General features: G+C 31.3%; 1 protein-coding gene and 2 long non-coding RNA genes across 5 annotated transcripts in view; 1 reads left to right on the forward strand and 2 right to left on the reverse strand.

Annotated features, from left to right (window-relative positions):
- Positions 1-12649, forward strand: part of LOC114280241 (putative ascorbate-specific transmembrane electron transporter 1) — a 35359-nt gene that overhangs the window by 10070 nt on the left and 12640 nt on the right. The gene's annotated exons all lie outside the window — the stretch shown is intronic.
- On the reverse strand, positions 10659-11979 carry LOC145790287 (uncharacterized). Its single transcript, XR_014328971.1, has 4 exons — positions 11920-11979; positions 11753-11819; positions 11549-11645; positions 10659-11410 (listed from the first exon to the last, which is right to left on the reverse strand). It is a non-coding gene; the product is annotated as an uncharacterized LOC145790287 (long non-coding RNA).
- Positions 11986-12641, reverse strand: LOC145790288 (uncharacterized). The gene is made up of 4 exons (XR_014328972.1): positions 12544-12641; positions 12368-12469; positions 12113-12250; positions 11986-12029 (listed from the first exon to the last, which is right to left on the reverse strand). It is a non-coding gene; the product is annotated as an uncharacterized LOC145790288 (long non-coding RNA).

Consider the following 12649-nt stretch of genomic DNA (forward strand, 5'->3'; position numbering starts at 1 on the left):
TTTTTTAAACATTTTGTCAATTACCAAACACGTTTGTAGTTTATGTTTTTCTAAAAATAAATAAAAACCAGTTTATAAAATTTTTGTAAACATAAACTGAAAACGTAAACGTTACCAAACACAACCTAAATGATTGTCTTAGTTTAAAAATTTGAAGAAAAAACGTAAACTAAAAAAATGAGTTTACGTTTTCAGTTTTCAATTTTTTTTTTCAATTAATTTATTTTCAATTAATTTTTCAAATGATTTTTTTTGAAATAATTTTTTTTTTCAAATAAATATTTTTTTAATTATTATTTTTCAATTAATTTTTTTTTTCAATTAACTTTTTTTTTCAAATAATTTTTTTTTCAATTATTTTTTCAATTAATTATTTTTTCCCAATTAATTTTTTTTTCAATTATTTTTTTAATTAACTTTTTTCAATTATAATGTGTGTGATCCCATTGTTATAAATAATAAAAATAAATATAAATATTTTAGGCCTGAACAAATATATTTTTTAGTTTATATTTTTAAAATTTTGTAAACATTTGTTCAAACCAAACGCGTTTGTAATTTATGTTTTTCTAAAAATAAACAGAAACCAATTTATAAAATTTTTGTAAACATAAACTAAAAACGTAAATATTACCAAACACTACCTTATAGTTTCTGAAATTTTGTCTATTATGTTTATGCCAATTTATAGTGTGATTATACATTTTGTAATTGATGAGTAAAATATTTTTTTTTATTAATTTTACTTAATAAAAATATATAAGAATTTATATTAAAAATAAATAAAAAAAAATTGAGTATAAATTGATAAAATTATAAATTAATAATTTATTTTATTATAAGACTCTAATTATTTTAATTTTTTTTATTATGATTATTACATAATTCCCCCAAATAATTTCGGCCAAAAATTTGAACAAACATCCAAATTTCCAGTGAAAATCAAAATTCCCTCCTCTCCCTCAGACCCTTTCTTCATCCCAAACGTCTTTAATTTTTTTTATTATGATTATTACATAATTCCCCCAAATAATTTCGGCCAAAAATTTGAACAAACATCCAAATTTCCAGTGAAAATCAAAATTCCCTCCTCTCCCTCAGACCCTTTCTTCATCCCAAACGTCTTCAAAAATTACTCTCTCTCTCTCTCTCTCTCTCTCTCTCTGCCCTTGCCACGGCCGAGACCTGCGCCGCCGCATCATCTACCACGGAGAAAAGCTCCCAAAGCTGTTGACAAAGATCTGTATAGGATCTCGCCGGAGCTCCTTCTCGCCAAGCACCGAAGAGTGAGTTTATTCTGCCTTTTTCTTTTCCTCCTCGTTTTAGCAAGCTACATGCCTCAATGTATGTCTCTCTTTCTCGCTCTGCTACTTGTTTCTGTCCCTTTCTCCATCTCCATTCTATGAAACCCTAGACCGAAATCCCCTTCTTCGAAACTGCCCCTTTCACGTGAACTCACTGGGTTTTATAAAATTAGGAAAATATGATTTGAATAGGTTTAGGTTTTTTATGTTTGTTAGTTGTGTTGATTCCATATATATATATACACTTGAAATTTGGCTTGTGTGAAATCTGATGTGTTGGTAATTGAATTTTGTAACCATGTAACTGATATGAGACTAATTTTTTATTTGCTTATTGAAATCTGTTTATTTTTCTAACAATTACTCTTGTGGTGGCTTGATTTTGGACATTTGCTTATTGGACTTTTGTTCTGCAACAGATTTCTAACAATCCATTCAACATACCCTATTTGCTTATTGGACTTTTGTTCTGCAACCCAACTCTGAAGAATCATGATTTGAGGCACCTTACTAGGAACATAGATTACTATTAATTCAAATAATTTGTTAAACAAAAGAAGTGTTTGTGCTATAATCAGTTGAGAGATTGCTAAAATAGGTCCATGAGATATATACCTTTTAGTTTAGGGCTACTTTTCCTTTCTTTTCTTTCTTCCCCCCTCACCTTGCATTTTGAGTTGTCTATGACTCTTTTCTGTTGGATTGATTGTTTAAATTCTGCCTTCTCAACCCTGATTTGACTAAGAACCAAACCCATTTAAGATAGTTCATCTAAATGGTTAGGCCTCCATAATCCAGGCCATAAATTTGTTGGACCTTCGGTGTAGTGTTCATAATCTCGACCTTCTTTAAATTTTTAGCATGTTCTCTTTTGGGATTGGTTAGAATTATCTATTTGTTTTGGTTTTTGAGGGAATTGTAGAGAACTATACAAGAATCGAAGTAATAAATATGTTGGGCAATTTGTGAGCTCACCTATGTCATTAATCTGGCACTGTCATATGTGATTATCTTCTTTTTGAGATGTAAAAAATGTTCAATACATATTTTCTTTACATATTATCTTCTTTTTGAGACATTTCTCGTTCTGCTTTGTTATGTTTATCTCCAAACAGGTTGCTTGTTTTATTGATTCGGCTATCATCATTTTACTTGTGTTCTTACTTCTATTCACAGGCCCAATTACTACTAATACTACAGCGTAATGATTGGTTCACTGGAATGAAATTAAATAGAAAGGAATAGTTATTCCTTAGCCTCTCTCTATAGAATGATTATTCTCTCATAATAATAAGAGATGATTTTATTTGTAATATATTTTTTATAATTTTTTTAGTGAACCAAAAGTGAGAATGGACATTATGTGGAATGATTATTTCATCCACTTCATTGCAATGAACCAAACATAACATAAGGGCTAAAATTATTTGGGGTCCCTATTTTTTAGATAGAATTCCAGAGCCCGAGGCGGCCTTGCCCTCCTTGCCTCAGGACCGGCCTTGGTTGGATGGTTTCTAGCTTTGGTGAAAGAGTTAGCAATGTTTGGGATAGTGACCCATTAGTTAATAGATCAATAAAATGGGGCATAGAAAATGTGGTATTGTTCATTATTTTGGAATTTGGGACCACATTGTTATTCAAATTAGCTCCAAGTTGGAAGGTCAATCTATTGGGAAGTTAGGATTCAACGTTAATTTTTGTTGTTCTTTCCATTGAATGGCAAGTAATGTAGGGTACCTTTTTCAATAGTAATATCAGTTTAGGTTAATTTCTAACAAAATTTCAGATAAACAAAAGTCTTTTCTAGGATGGTGAATTCTACAAGACAGCTTTTGTCAGGCATTTGATAGGAACAGGCAAAGATAGAAAAGGGGAATTGATGACTCTGATTTGGTCTTTAAAATGGAATCCAATGCTTTTCATGAAAAGGCAACCTCATTTTAGGGTCTAGATCCCTTATGTCTCTTACAAGAATGGGAGACTATCAGATAAATAAGAAATAGATAAAGTAATTGCAAATTTCAAAATTTAATTTTCATTTGCACCGAATACATATCTATACTCTATTAGTATGTAATTATTTTTTCGATTTTCATTTATCTGATATTTGTCCTACAAGAACTGTTATATGCCATTGATGTGTGCAGGCAAAATATAATGCCATGTTAGGTTGATTGGTATAGGGTATGTTGAATGATTGTGCACAACATCATGACTATTGTGCCTATACTCATTAATGTTGGAAAGTATGCATTTTCGACTATGTTACGATATCAATGCTAACAATCAATATGGGTGGTTGGCCATTTTGGTGGAGCACCATGAAGCTTCTTAGGAGGTCTTGGAAAATGGTTTTGAGATCATTGTCATATCTCAATATATGACTGGACTCTTTTTTCTCTTTTCTTTTCTGTTTTTTTCCTTCTTTTTTTTTTTTTTTTTTGGTTGATGTATTACCTTTAGCAATCTCATTCTTTTTGGTTTTCTCCTTAATTTTCTCTTCAATGCAATGTTCCAATCACAAGCATCCTTTTACGATGTGACACAAAAAGGTGAAACTCACCATTTAAAAAGTTTTGTCATTCTTTTAACAATTTTTTCTTCATGAATTGTTTGTCTTAGTGAAATAGATTTTCTTCTAAACTAAGAAATGAAAAATAGAGAAAAGACCTAAAAATTAGGATACGGGTACAACCAACATACATTCGTAAAATATATATATAATTTTTAGTATTGTATTATATATAAACTCAAACCATTTTTGAGCCAATGGCCAACCACTTTATGCTTTTTTAGTAGGTCCTACACAAAAGAAGAAGAAAATTATATGAATGTGCTTTGCTTTCTATAACGTTGAAACCATCATATTTCCTTAATGTTATGTTTGGATCATAGATTTAGCTAGGGATTTGGAAATGGAAAGGGAAAGGGAAAATGTGTGTTGAATGTAATTATAAGAACATTTGTTTATTTAATTTTTTTTTTGTATATATTTTTATTTAATTTTTTGTTGAAGTGGTCAAACGGTTGGTTGTGGTACATTTGTTTAAGTGTTTATTTATGTAATGGTTATTGAGACTTTGAACAAAGGTAGTAGACTTTCATCTTTGTTATTGTTTATGTAGTTTGTTAATGTCAAAAGATGTGCAAAATAATATTTTTTCGTACATATATTCTTTCTTTTCTCCCCACAATCATTAATTTCTTTACGTATTGTCTTCTTTACTAACTCTATTTCAATGTTCTGTTTTTGTTTGTTATAGGTCCTCAATTTCTCCATCTTAACGTAGAAGTAAATCTATACCTCCTCCATCTCTTCGTCTCTAGCGGTTGCATTAGCAGGTGTGTTTTTTAATTTATTTGCTTTTAATTAATAGCAGGGCACTGGCGGGTGTGCTATTTTATTTATTTGTGCTGTCTTTTTTTATTTATTTGTTTATTTTAATTGATAGCAGGGCACTGGCGGGTGTGCTATTTTATTTATTTGTGTTGTCTTTTTTTATTTATTTGTTTCTTTTAATTGATAGCAGGGCACTGGCGGGTGTGCTACGTTATTTATTTGTGCTGTCTTTTTTTATTTATTTGTTTATTTTAATTGATAGCAGGGAAATTCTGAACTGATACTTTTGCTTCCCACCCACAACAAAAATAAACATAATTTTGAGGGACTAGAGAAATGTACATGTTTGAAAAGAAAGAACTCTAGGGCAAAATTTCTTCAACTTTGGTTCGTTAAATTTTCGAGTCGATATCAAATGAGTTTTTCTCAAGCCGACTTGAAGTAGTTTGGTAGTTTTAGATTCATCAAACAGAGCTGACACCATTAGGGGTGAATGTGCTTTGCTTTCTATAATGTTGAAACCATTAGGGGTGTGCAGCGGATGGCCTGGCCCGCCACACGGACCCGACCCGACGAGCTTTGGGTGGATGCGTGACCTGTGGTGGACGGATGCGGGTCTATTTTTTTTCATTTTCTCGGGTTCGGGTCGGGTCACGGATAATCCGCCAATTCTATCTGTTCACCCGACCTGCCCGCCCTCTTATTTTCCCCCTTTTCCCCCCCTGTGTTGCCTCCTTTTTATTTCATTTCACGTTTTGTAAACCAAGGTAATCTTCTCATTTCATCTATTGAAAGATTTTTTTTTTTGATTAAAGGTTTTAATTATTTTTGTGATGTTATATATATAGTAGCGTAATATTGAAGTGATCTGGTTATGCAAATGTTTGTACTTGGACTCTGTTTTACTTATCTTGAGACCCATTTAGCTCTTAGATTAGTGTTTGCTTAAGATCATTTTCAGCCCTTCACCAATTTTTTCATCTAATTTGGTTCCAAATTTGAGTAAAAAGTTTGATTTGATATTAACTACTCCAATCCTTTCATCAATTTTCCATCGAAATCTTTTTAAATTTTCTCCTCTTATCCAAACAATTAAAAATAATTCCTATTACCTCTAATAAGGGACCTCCTCATTGGTGTCTTGTGATTGGTTTTTTTTTAACTTGCTTGTTTTTCAACTTTGTCCTCTATTTTTTTCCACTTTCTGATTAAATTTATAATGTAGTATTTGTTTTGGTTAAGTCACAAAAGTATAACTAAGCTTGACCAAATTCATTGTTTATTATTGGTAAATCATTTGGGATATTTTTTTTTTTTCCAGTAATGATTTCAGTCAGTGATTTGAAATCTTACGTGTATTGAGGCTATCATATGTCAAGTTGTTGATTCTGCTTCAGCAGCAAACCAATCTGTGTATTGTGTGTTCATGGCAGCACAGCATCTCAGTATTGTATTACCTTTTTACTTATTGTTGGCTCTTGGTCCAATATTGATAGCTTTTTTAAACATACTCATGTGCATATTAATGTGCTTTGCATAGTTTAAAAATGAGTATTTGTTAATTTCCCTTGAAGTCAATAATGTGAGCTTGAGGTGTTTAAAGCAAAGTGAGAGTGATGAAAACATCTCCACCACTGTTCGACAACCTTGTGCAGTTTAACATGCAATTCTTTTGCTATTAGTCTCGAAAGTGTGTGCATCAGATTGGTATAATGGGCTGGAGCAATCAACTTTGCATTACACGTTATGACATTAGCTCAGGCTTTAATTGGTTTTGGTTTTTGCTCTGTGATGCAGATAGCTCTGTTTGTTTCCTCCGGTGATGCTGTGCAGCCGGGTTGGCTTTTAACATTCCTCAAATGCACAAATCAGAGAAATGTGAATGCATCTAGTTAAGGTTTGTGGCTTTAGAGTTGAAGTAATGTTTACTTTTGTGCTGCTAGTGTTGTGTGTCAGATTAATTGGTAGGGAATGTGCAGCTAGAAGCTTCACAGTTTCAGCTGATTTTTTATTTCTTAGAACTGCATACAGTTGTTTCTACCTTTTTATTTATTTTTATTTTTTTGTAAGGTGTTGTTTCCAGGTGCTCCTTTGCTCACCTATTTTATATGATTTTCTTAGGTTCTTTTGAATTTGTCTCTTTTCTTAGGTTATTACAAATGAGCATGAGCAGGTTACTCTCAATTTAACATGTAACTTACAATAGTTGAGCCCTGCTCATGCACACATAAACAACCTAGCTGCAGTGTTCATGTATGCATTGCACATAGGTGGTGGTTGAGGAATTAAGTGCACATTAATTTAGTAATTTTTTTTGAAAGTGTACATGTTAAATTATGTCAAAAATTTGTAAAATTTTAAACCGCCAAACCGATCGCATCCATCCGCCAATCCGCCAATCCGTCAAAAATTTGTAAAATTTTAATTTCGTTACGTATTGTCTTTTTTACTAACTCTATTTCAATGTTCTGTTTTTGTTTGTTATAGGTCCTCAATTTCTCCATCTTAACGTAGAAGTAAAGCTATACCTCCTCCATCCCTTCGTCTCTAGCGGTTGCATTAGCAGGTGTGTTTTTTAATTTATTTACTTTTAATTAATAGCAGGGCACTGGCGGGTGTGCTATTTTATTTATTTATGCTGTCTTTTTTTATTTATTTGTTTATTTTAATTGATAGCAGGGCACTGGCGGGTGTGCTATTTTATTTATTTGTGCTGTCTTTTTTATTTATTTGTTTATTTTAATTGATAGCAGGGCACTGGCGGGTGTGCTATTTTATTTATTTGTGCTGTCTTTTTTATTTATTTGTTTATTTTAATTGATAGCAGGGCACTGGCGGGTGTGCTATTTTATTTATTTGTGCCGTATTTTTTATTTATTTGTTTATTTTAATTGATAGCAGGGCACTGGCGGGTGTGCTACTTTATTTATTTATGCTGTCTTTTTTTATTTATTTGTTTCTTTTAATTAATAGCAGGGCACTGGCGGGTGTGCTATTTTATTTATTTGTGCTGTCTTTTTTATTTATTTGTTTCTTTTAATTGATAGCAGGGCACTGGCGGGTGTGCTATTTTATTTATTTGTGCTGTCTTTTTTATTTATTTGTTTATTTTAATTGATAGCAGGGCACTGGCAGGTGTGCTATTTTATTTATTTGTGCCGTATTTTTTATTTATTTGTTTATTTTAATTGATAGCAGGGCACTGGCGGGTGTGCTACTTTATTTATTTGTGCTGTCTTTTTTTATTTATTTGTTTCTTTTAATTGATAGCAGGGCACTGGCGGGTGTGCTATTTTATTTATTTGTGCCGTGTTTTTTTATTTATTTGTTTATTTTAATTGATAGCAGGGCACTGGCGGGTGTGCTATTTTATTTATTTGTGTTGTCTTTTTTATTTATTTGTTTATTTTAATTGATAGTAGGGCACTGGCAGGTGTGCTTTTATTTTGTTTGTTTATTTTAATTGATAGTAGGATACTTGCGAGTGTACTGTCTTTTTTTTAGAGGGAGATGATGTCACAAGAGAGAGATTGAATTCATTTTTGGTTGAACTCAAATTTGTTGAATGACATGTAAATGTCTGGAAATTCTGAATTGATACTTTTGCTTCCCACCCACGACAAAAATAAACATAATTTTGAGGGAGCAGAGAAATGTACATGTTTGAAAAGAAAGAACTCTAGGGCAAATACATCACAAGCTGAACAGTTGATTGTTATAACTTGCTTTGATAACTTTGGCGAATTTTAAAATTTGTTATTTACTTGGAATGGTGATCAAAAAATTTGCCCCTATGTTTATGTGTGTTGTAATTATAAGAACTCTCTTGATTCTTATTTACTTGGAATGGTGATCCATAAATATATGGGTCCCTCTTATTTTCATAATTAATAGATCTATAAGATGAAAGATTATATCTATAGTATTTTTGAAAATTCTCATTTTGATTTGGTAATGAATATACTTCGTAGTCGTTTTGTTTTTTGTAATGAATTAATAGGTCTTTTTTTTATGAATTCTCTTTGTTTAAATATTGATTTTGAATTGTACGACATTGATTGATTCTATTTTTCCATTTTCCTGCTATTAATCTAGACCATCTAATTTGAGATAAATGGTATTGATAATGACCTTTTAACCAGTTTTTCCATTGATTTAGTCCAGAATTCCGAAGTTTCTTAGGTCTTAATTCACAATGAATTATTCCTTGTTTTCCAAAACAATCTTTTATTGAAGTCTTAAGACAAAAAGACGTTCCGTGATATTGAAGAATAGATCTTAACTTATACAAGGAGCATAAGTCAAAGTTGTGGGATTTAGCATTAGGAAAGACACGCGAACAATGCAGGCAACAAAGGTTCTTACTAGAAAATGGGTCTTAATTCATAATGAATTATTCCTTGTTTTCCAAAATAATCTTTTATTGAAGTCTTAAGAAAAAAAGAGTGTGTTCATCTGTTAGTATTTTGTATCTAGGTAATTACTTTTATGGCATCTTTTCAGTTCAAATTATGTTCATTTTGTTTACATTTGCTTTGCAAATTTTATGTGTGGCTGCTTAATTCTAATTTGTTGATATGCCAAGATAGATTTTAGCTAGAACATTTAGATGTCATAACTGATTATGATGTTTACAACTTGATTATGGAAATAAATAATTTACGACCAGAAAATGACAAAAGAGTGTGTAATGACCAATATATCAAAATTCAATTTGTTATGATTTGAATCATAGATTTCAAGTGAACAAACCTTAACGACAATATAATTTGTTTCTGCAGGTGTTGCTGTGGGTAATAGTTGATATGATCGAGCGGGTGATATTGGAAGCTAAACTAAGATTTTTTTTAAATTTTTTTTTGAGGACTTAAATCTGTTAGTATTTTGTATAAATACTCTTAAATGATGGTTGATGGATATTTGTTTTGCTGTATGGAAGTTCATATTTTGTATGCACACTTCCTTTTTTCCTTGAAGAAAGAATTTTGTAAGGAATTATCATTCACCAAATGAGGTTGTAAGAAATCCTACACTGCCTTGCAATAGTAACTTGCTTTTCAATATTGTTGATCTTCCGTCCAGGTTCATCAAAAGACACTTCAAGATGTATATATGTGTGTGGTTTTAATATCGTTGATGGATGAATTCTTTAAGATGTATATATGTGTAAGGTTTTAATATAAATTTTAGACCACAGTTGCACTAGCAAAGGCTATAAAGCCATTTTGTTTAGTGTTTTTGCTCATTTTCGAAGCAAATGCACAACAGCAAGTGCATATAGAAAATTGAAGGTCATTATTTGATCGTTTTTTCCCATAAAATATTCTCTTGAAAATGACCAAATTGTCATTTGGTATCACACACTGTATTGTTCTAATTTATAGAAGTAGCTGCCTCTGCCATTCTTGACAGCAGATTTTGCGAAGTATCTGAATTTACTCTTGACTGGGAATTTTTTAAATGTGTTTTTGTTATCCATATTTTATCTCTTTTACGTTTATTTTAGGTATGGGATACATATAATTATTTTGTGAAGTGATTGAGATAATATAGCCACGGAAAATTAGAGAAGCCTGAATTGTGATATCTTTTTTGGTTCTTGAATTTGTTAAGGAAAGGAAAAAGTTAATTTTAAAAAAAATAAATGAGAAGCAAAAATTTCTTACTGGGGTTTGGTTGGGCTGGGTTTAGGGTTGCTAACGAATTGAAATTTATTATTAATATAAGTATTATTATATATTTTAATAATAATTTTGTATTTTTTTAATTTTAATAAGTAAATTAATTTAAATTTAATTCATTTTTAAGTTCGAGTTTGAACTTGGCTCGTTTATGTAATTGAGCGAGCTCGAGTTCAACAAATATTTGACGAGCTGAGCTTGAGTTCGATTTTTGAAGCTCGACTAAAACTTGCTCAAGCTCGAGTTCGACTAATTCTTAATAAACGAGCTTAAACATTGAAAATTTTGATTCGGTTCGTTTGCAACCTAGTTGGGTTTCAAGGAAGAATGCATAGGAATTTTTCAAAACATTATTTTTCTTGCATGGTTCCTAGAGAAAAATGAATAGACACAAGCTAAAACACTTTGGTATTGTTTTATTTTAATGTTTTGTATTCTTGAAAATAGAAAAAACGAAAACGAACAACATTTTTTTTTTTTTTTGAAGTATACTTTTTATAAGAAACTTTAATGTTGTTATTTGAAATTTTCAAAACTGTTTTTGCATAATAGTAAAAATGATTAGTTTTATTTTTGAAATCATGAAAAATAAACGCCGCCCAATGTCCTACCCTAACGGTACTATGACGTCACTATGATATTTAGCGACGCTTTTGAAACGCCGTCATAGATATTTATACATTTTAAAAATCCAACCGTTGGGGCTGGGATATAGGGACGTTTAAAAAACGCTGCCATAGCCTTTTCTTTTCTTTTTAATTGTGCTAAGCTTGACATTTAAATATAGCGATAGATATTTATACCTGTCATAAACGATTATTAAGAACTAATAATTGATGTATATTAAATTAATAAATAAACTAAAGCTTGAAAGCAAAATTCATGTTCAAATTAAAAATTAAAAAAAAAAATGCATTGCATACCCAAGAATAGAAACAATTCATGTTCAAATTTTAAATACATCAATTAAAATCAAAGTCGTCTTTGTTCGCTCCCACAACCTTATCCACTATCTTTCCTTCTTTCAGGATCACAAAAGTCGTATAGCCTCTACTTCCATTTCAATTCACCCCTAGCTCTGAGTTCTGCACAAGGTAGCACACTTGAGAATATAATTTTATAACAAAGGTTGAGTTATAAACTCAAAGTTCACGAGTTTAAGAAATGCGATAACGTCATTGATTGTACGAACTTATGAAAAATAAAAAAGAATAGAGCATCACCAGCTTTATATTGTGCGATATCACCAACAATAGGAGCTGAATTATGCTTGTATATCACAAGATCAAGTAACAAGCGAGCCCTATGCAAATAGTCAAACTACATGCCAAAAGTAGTGAGTACGTAAAAACATCACACATTATAAAATTAGTCTTCATAAAACATAAGATACTGATAAGTGGACAGTTGGGTATAAATGTAAGTACCTTGATTACACCTGAAGGCAAAGGTTTCCCTTGCATATATTTGATGACGAAAAGACCACAATCATAGCTATAGGAATGAGTGTAGTTGTAACAATAGAGTCAACGAACTTAGAGATTATAACATTAATGCTTATTTAAAAATCAAGAACGATAATGTAGTGTATTACTTGTTGTCTTGGCGTGGCATGTCTTCCAACCATTGAAATGCAAACGAACTAACATCTTGAGCGTAATCTTCTCCATGCGCATATTGAAGCAGCTTATGCAATGATTGTACCTGTTGGTGGTAGGTAGTAAGGTACATGATCAAGAAACAAAAAAGTGGATACAAGTGGGGTATCATAATGGTTATTCTATTACCAATAATGTAGCTTGATTTTTTCGATCCTCATCGGTGCCAATACATCTGCTGGAGTCGAATAGATAGGCAACCCGTTTTTCCATGTTTACATTCAAGCACAACCAGTGGTTTTCTCTATGGTTGAAGGGCATGTAAATCTAAAAATATAACGTCGAATGTACATGCAAAAAATAAATAAATACATAACATGGATCAAATGTTATTGTGCATGGTAAATTTGGAAATTGGGTAATAGTAGTATTTTATCATGTTACCTCCTCACAAGCATGAAGGGGGCCAGTGTATCTGTAAATTCCAAAATAATCTTCTACTATATCTTTCATTGTGTCATCAGAAGGTTGACACAAAATCTTTTGCTGCATATTCAATTTTAACATATAAATAACTTGTGCCTAAATAAAAAAAGTCTTTAGGTATGGCTAATACTTACCGATACATGGGTCGGAAAGTACCAAACCTTGTGATCCTTATTTGGAAACTTTTTCCTTTGTTTATTTGTCAATTTCACAACAATAAGATTTATAATCTGCAGTGCA

This window comes from Camellia sinensis, chromosome 5 (genome assembly GCF_055761805.1).
Source record: "Camellia sinensis isolate YWXY chromosome 5, ASM5576180v1, whole genome shotgun sequence".
Lineage (NCBI taxonomy): Eukaryota > Viridiplantae > Streptophyta > Magnoliopsida > Ericales > Theaceae > Camellia > Camellia sinensis.